At 43.2% G+C, this 7,170-nt stretch overlaps 1 protein-coding gene across 1 annotated transcript in view; it reads left to right on the top strand.

Annotated features, from left to right (window-relative positions):
- The first annotated feature begins 364 nt into the window (after positions 1 to 364).
- Positions 365 to 7,170, top strand: part of LOC115122123 (kinesin-like protein KIF1A) — a 223,856-nt gene continuing 217,050 nt past the window's right edge. Inside the window, 1 exon segment of the mRNA XM_065009497.1 lies at positions 365 to 713. The gene's annotated coding sequence lies outside the window, so the exon portion shown is untranslated.

Raw genomic sequence — 7,170 nt, 5'->3', positions numbered from 1 at the left:
CTCCCCTCCCTTCCCCTCTCTCTCTCTCTCTCTCTCTCTCTCTCTCTCTCTCTCTCTCTCTCTCTGCCCAGTGCTCAGCCCTCCCCTCCCTTCCCCTCTCTCTCTCTCTGCCCAGTGCTCAGCCCTCCCCCACCCTTTCCCCATCTCTCTCTCTTTCTCGCTCTCGCTCTCTCTGTTTCAATTCAATTCAAGGGTATTATTGGCTGTTTCTCTCTGCCCGATGTTCAGCCCTCCCCTCCTCCTCCCTTTCCCTCTCTCTCTCTCTCTCTCTCTCTCTCGTTGCTGCATTGATGCTGCTACCTCCCTCAGTGATGACATCACCAGGCTCAGAACAGTTCAGCATCCTTCCTGTAGGCAGCAGGCAGGCAGTCAACAGAACAGACATTTTGTCTCCCAGCACTCAACGCAAAACCCTTCCTGTTTTATCAAACCCTCCCTGGACCCCAGGCTATAGCAGGGTTTCTAGGCTATACTGTAATATTACCTCTAGCGGTCGTGATGTTCTTTCTACCTTGAGTCTTCTTCCTGCTTTGGAGGGAGGAAGGGAGAAAAGAAGGGAAGTGGGCTGGCAGCTGGTCTGTGACAGTCAGACAGACTGAGAGAGAGAGAGAGAGAGAGAGAGAGAGACAGAGCCAGAGCTGGAAGACAGACAATTAACAGAAGAGGAGAGCAGAGCAAACAAGCTTCTTAAACCGGACGGGGGCATTGAAGAGGTAGGATCCATTGTTCTGGTGCTAATGCCGTATTCATGGGGCAGTGTTTGTTTGGTGTTGCGTCTCCCGGGGCTGGGAAGGGAAGGATTGTGATGGGGTGCGGCTATAGTGGAGCCTGTCAGCTCAGACCATGTAGGATGGATGGAAAACTAGGGGCTTAAATATAATAGATCATTTTCACTAGAACCTATTTATTGTCCTTTTGTAGTATAATGTTGAGCTGGTTGACAATAAGAATGTCATTCAGGAGGTAGGCAAGTCAGCAACATCAGTTGACAACCTCATTTAGAATTTGCCTTAAAAAAAAATGTTTTTATTACGTTACAAATGAATTGGGACAATGTAATAGCCCCACACGTTGAATTATCCTGACATGTCCGTTTCAAATGACAGCCTACGTCTAAACTACAGACATGTGTTGTAGCCTATGATATTTTTTTTTTTAAATGCCGTGGGGAGTAAATTATAGGCTAACATTAGATCGTGATAAATTCCCATGATGCACGTCCTGTTCACCTGCGTCTTATTTCACACAACTCTTATATCCTCGTAATTACAGTCTCTCTCCAAAAAAATGGTGGTCAGATGCGTTCTCATGTCAGATTATGCCTAAAAGCCAGCCTATACCTGTAATAAGGTAGAGGGGCAGGTAACCTAGTGGTTAGAGCGTTGGACAAGTTGTCAAAAGGTCTCTTTTATTTTACTAGGCAAGTCAGTTAAGAACAAATTCTTATTTTTTTTTAAATTTTCAATGACGGCCTAGGAACAGTGGGTTAACTGCCTGTTCAGGGGCAGAACGACAGATTTGTACCTTGTCAGCTCGGGGATTCGAACTTGCAACCTTTCAGTTACTAGTCTAACGCTCTAACCACTAGGCTACCCTGTCGCTCTAGTTCGTAAGGTGAGAAATCTGTCGCACTTGAGTAAGGCATTTAACCCTAATTGCTCTTGAGCAAGGCATTTAACCCTAATTGCTCTTGATGCAAGGCACTTAACCCTAATTGCTCTTGAGCAAGGCACTTAACCCCAATTGCTCTTGAGCAAGGCACTTAACCCCAATTGCTCTTGATGCAAGGCACTTAACCCTAATTGCTCTTGAGCAAGGCACTTAACCCTAATTGCTCTTGAGCAAGGCACTTAACCCTAATTGCTCTTGAGCAAGGCATTTAACCCTAATTGCTCTTGAGCAAAGACACTTAACCCTAATTGCTCTTGAGCAAAGACACTTAACCCTAATTGCTCTTGAGCAAGGCACTTAACCCTAATTGTTCTTGAGCAAGGCACTTAACCCTAATTGCTCTTGAGCAAGGCACTTAACCCCAATTGCTCTTGAGCAAGGCACTTAACCCTAATTGCTCTTGAGCAAGGCACTTAACCCCAATTGCTCTTGAGCAAGGCACTTAACCCTAATTGCTCTTGAGCAGGGCACTTAACCCTAATTGCTCTTGAGCAAGGCACTTAACCCTAATTGCTCTTGAGCAAGGCACTTAACCCTAATTGCTCTTGAGCAAAGACACTTAACCCTAATTGTTCTTGAGCAAGGCACTTAACCCTAATTGTTCTTGAGCAAGGCACTTAACCCTAATTGCTCTTGAGCAAGGCACTTAACCCCAATTGCTCTTGAGCAAGGCACTTAACCTTAATTGCTCTTGAGCAAGGCACTTAACCCCAATTGCTCTTGAGCAAGGCATTTAACCCTAATTGCTCTTGACCAAGGCACTTAAACCCTAATTGCTCTTGAGCAAGGCACTTAACCCCAATTGCTCTTGAGCAGGGCATTGCTCTCGGGTCGCCGTTGATAATTGCAGACCCCACTCTCCGAGGGTCTCGGGGAGTTTTGGGACATCAGACATGAGCATTAATACGTAATGAATGTGTCGGGACGAGTCAGGCAGGCCGTTTTTCTCAGCCAGTCGAAATCATGAATCAGCATTATTTTTTTGATGGATATATACAAAGAAATGTCAATAGAAAACAGGACAAATTAAACGGAAGTGCACTTAGTTTGCAGTCTTTTTTACATTCAGTTTGAAGTGATTGTGGTAGCTGTGTTGTTGGCTAGCTCCTCTGAACAACATTCTTGACGAAAGAGCATTTTCTAGGCCAAGTGAAATCGCGCCTCATTAGCTCATTGTTATGGATGTATCCAAATATATGTCACTATAAAACAGCTTCAACAAATGCAGATGCAGCTACTTTGCTGTTCTTCTGGCTGCACTGTTTGACGTGACTGTAAATTAGCCGTAGTTAGCTAGCTAGCAAGGGATAAGAACGTTGCCAGCCAGTATGGCAATAGAACATTTAGAACCAACGACTGAGTCGTGTCCATAGATACAGAACCAACATACTGAACGACTGAGTCGCGTCCATAGATACAGAACCAAAATACTGAACGACTGAGTCGTGTCCATAGATACAGAACCAAAATACTGAACGACTGAGTCGCGTCCATAGATACAGAACCAAAATACTGAACGACTCGGTCGCAGTCTCTAGCAACCCGAAACCGATAGAACGAACAACCAGTCGGCTCGGGTAGCAACCTTAGATTTAGTCTTAGACCTAACAACACCCAAACACTGGCTTCTCTGGTATTATCACTTCCGTAACCACAGGTCATACATTATGTCAATGACATTTTTCTACACACGTTTCCTAAAAGATGTTACCTTCTATTCAACCTTTTATAAGTTTGATGGGCCAAGCTGAAACATAATGTTGGACTGGTGCATGTCGGCCAGCCTACAAAACACATCACAATTGTTCTTTATTTTACCTTTGCAATGAAATCTACGCCATTTCACCAAAGCAATCTGCATTGATTTCTCAATTCACACCAGCTCACGTATATGTCCAGGGCTACTGCTAGGTCTACATGGAGGTCGTACTACTATAGACTGTGAGAGGTCGTACTACTATAGACTGTGAGAGGTCGTACTCCTATAGACTGAGAGAGCTCGTACTACTATAGACTGTGAGAGGTCGTACTCTACTCCTGCTAGGTCTACATGGAAGTCGTACTACTATAGACTGTGAGAGGTCGTACTACTATAGACTGTGAGAGGTCGTACTACTATAGACTGTGAGAGGTCGTACTACTATAGACTGTGAGAGGTCGTACTCTACTACTGCTAGGTCTACATGGAGGTCGTACTACTATAGACTGAGAGAGCTCGTACTACTGTAGACTGTGAGAGGTCGTACTACTGTAGACTGTGAGAGGTCGTACTCTACTCCTGCTAGGTCTACATGGAAGTCGTACTACTATAGACTGTGAGAGGTCGTACTCCTATAGACTGTGAGAGGTCGTACTCCTATAGACTGTGAGAGGTCGTACTACTATAGACTGTGAGAGGTCGTACTACTATAGACTGTGAGAGGTCGTACTCCTATAGACTGTGAGAGGTCGTACTACTATAGACTGTGAGAGGTCGTACTACTATAGACTGTGAGAGGTCGTACTACTATAGACTGTGAGAGGTCGTACTACTATAGACTGTGAGAGGTCGTACTACTATAGACTGTGAGAGGTCGTACTACTATAGACTGTGAGAGGTCGTACTCCTATAGACTGTGAGAGGTCGTACTACTATAGACTGAGAGGTCTTACTACTGGTAGGTCTACATGGAATATTTTGGGGTTAACATTATATGACATAGAGTAGATGCTACTTGCTCTCATTTTGGGCGGCAGACCTACGATTCCAAATCCCAACGTCATGGGAGTGGGACTGTACGTGGGCCTATTTGTGAGAACTGATTCAAATGATTCATTACAGCTTTTTAGTACCATACTCAGTCAAATAGTTATAGTCCTGGGTTACAATTGGTTATGGTAATGATTTACCATTGGGAACTGGTTGAAATGGTACATGATGCTACATGATCAAAAGTATGTGGACACCTGCTTGTCGACAATCTCATTCCAGAATCAAGGGTCTTAATCATGCCGCTATGACAGACTCCCTTCTGGGAAGGCCTTTTTGGAAGATTTTGGCGGAGATTTGATTTCATTCAGCCAAAAGATCATAAAGTCTCTGGGGCCATTAGCTATTCAGGATACAGGAAACACACCCTGGTCTGGTGTGACAAAGCAGTTTTTACACCATCAGTCATTAGAGTTCAATATGCTACAGGTTTATCAATATGCTACAGGTTTATCAATATGCTACAGGTTTATCAATATGGTACAGGTTTATCAATATGCTACAGGTTTATCAATATGGTACAGGTTTATCAATATGCTACAGGTTTATCAATATGCTACAGGTTTATCAATATGCTACAGGTTTATCAATATGCTACAGGTTTATCAATATGCTACAGGTTTATCAATATGCTACAGGTTTATCAATATGCTACAGGTTTATCAATGTGCTACAGGTTTATCAATATGCTACAGGTTTATCAATATGCTACAGGTTTATCAATATGCTACAGGTTTATCAATATGCTACAGGTTTATCAATATGCTACAGGTTTATCAATATGCTACAGGTTTACCAATATGCTACAGGTTTATCAATATGCTACAGGTTTATCAATTTTATTTTACCTTTATTTAACTAGGCAAGTCAGTTAAGAACAAATTCTTATTTTCAATGACGGCCTAGGAACAGTGGGTTAACTGCCTGTTCAGGGGCAGAACAACAGATTCGTACCCTGTCAGCTCGGGGATTTTAACCTTTCGGTTACTAGGCCAACGCTCTAACCACAAGGCTACCCTGCTGCCCCAATAAGCTACAGGCTTATCATTCTTCTGCTTATACTTCTATGTCAGATAATTGCATCATTTCAGATGGTTTGTCATCATGTAGCTCCTGTATTCTCCTATATCTCCTGTATTCTCCTGTATTCTCCTGTATCTCCTGTATTCTCCTGTATTCTCCTGTATTCTCCTGTAGCTCCTGTATTCTCCTGTAGCTCCTGTATTCTCGTGTATTCTCCTGTAGCTCCTGTGGTCTCCTGTATTCTCCTGTAGCTCCTGTATTCTCCTGTATTCTCCTGTAGCTCCTGTATTCTCCTGTAGCTCCTGTGGTCTCCTGTATTCTCCTGTAGCTCCTGTATTCTCCTGTATTCTCCTGTAGCTCCTGTAGCTCCTGTGGTCTCCTGTATTCTCCTGTATTCTCCTGTAGCTCCTGTATTCTCCTGTAGCTCCTGTAGCTCCTGTATTCTCCTGTATTCTCCTGTAGCTCCTGTATTCTCCTGTATTCTCCTGTATTCTCCTATAGCTCCTGTAGCTCCTGTATTCTCCTATATCTCCTGTATTCTCCTATATCTCCTGTATTCTCCTGTATTCTCCTGTATTCTCCTGTATTCTCCTGTAGCTCCTGTATTCTCCTGTATTCTCCTGTAGCTCCTGTATTCTCCTGTATTCTCCTGTATTCTCCTGTATCTCCTGTATTCTCCTGTATTCTCCTGTATTCTCCTGTATTCTCCTGTATTCTCCTGTATTCTCCTGTATCTCCTGTATTCTCCTGTATTCTCCTGTATTCTCCTGTATTCTCCTGTATTCTCCTGTATTCTCCTGTATTCTCCTGTATTCTCCTATATCTCCTGTATCTCCTGTATTCTCCTGTATTCTCCTGTATTCTCCTGTATTCTCCTGTATTCTCCTGTATTCTCCTATATCTCCTGTATTCTCCTATAGCTCCTGTATTCTCCTGTATTCTCCTGTATTCTCCTATATCTCCTGTATTCTCCTGTATTCTCCTGTATTCTCCTGTATTCTCCTGTATTCTCCTATAGCTCCTGTATCCTCCTGTATTCTCCTGTATTCTCCTATATCTCCTGTATCTCCTGTATTCTCCTGTAGCTCCTGTATTCTCCTGTATTCTCCTGTATTCTCCTGTATTCTCCTATATCTCCTGTATTCTCCTGTATTCTCCTGTATTCTCCTGTAGCTCCTGTATTCTCCTGTATCTCCTGTATTCTCCTATATCTCCTGTATTCTCCTGTATCTCCTGTATTCTCCTGTATTCTCCTGTATTCTCCTGTAGCTCCTGTATTCTCCTGTATCCTCCTATATCTCATGTATTCTCCTGTATTCTCCTGTAGCTCCTGTATTCTCCTGTAGCTCCTGTATTCTCCTGTATCTCCTGTATTCTCCTATAGCTCCTGTATTCTGCTGTAGCTCCTCTATTCTCCTGTATTCTCCTGTATTCTCCTGTAGCTCTTGTATTCTCCTCTATCTCCTGTATTCTCCTATAGGTCCTGTATTCTCCTGTAGCTCCTGTATTCTCCTGTATTCTCCTGTATTCTCCTGTAGCTCCTGTATTCTCCTGTATCCTCCTATATCTCCTGTATTCTCCTGTATTCTCCTGTAGCTCCTGTATTCTCCTGTAGCTTCTGTATTCTCCTATATCTCCTGTATTCTCCTGTATTCTCCTGTATTCTCCTGTAGCTCCTGTATTCTCCTGTAGCTTCTGTATTCTCCTATATCTCCTGTATTCTCCTG

The sequence above is a fragment of the Oncorhynchus nerka genome, linkage group LG25 (assembly GCF_034236695.1).
Source record: "Oncorhynchus nerka isolate Pitt River linkage group LG25, Oner_Uvic_2.0, whole genome shotgun sequence".
NCBI classification, from domain to species: domain Eukaryota; kingdom Metazoa; phylum Chordata; class Actinopteri; order Salmoniformes; family Salmonidae; genus Oncorhynchus; species Oncorhynchus nerka.
The sequence above is the reverse complement of the archived record's forward strand: the minus strand, read 5'-3'. Positions and strand labels throughout refer to the sequence as shown.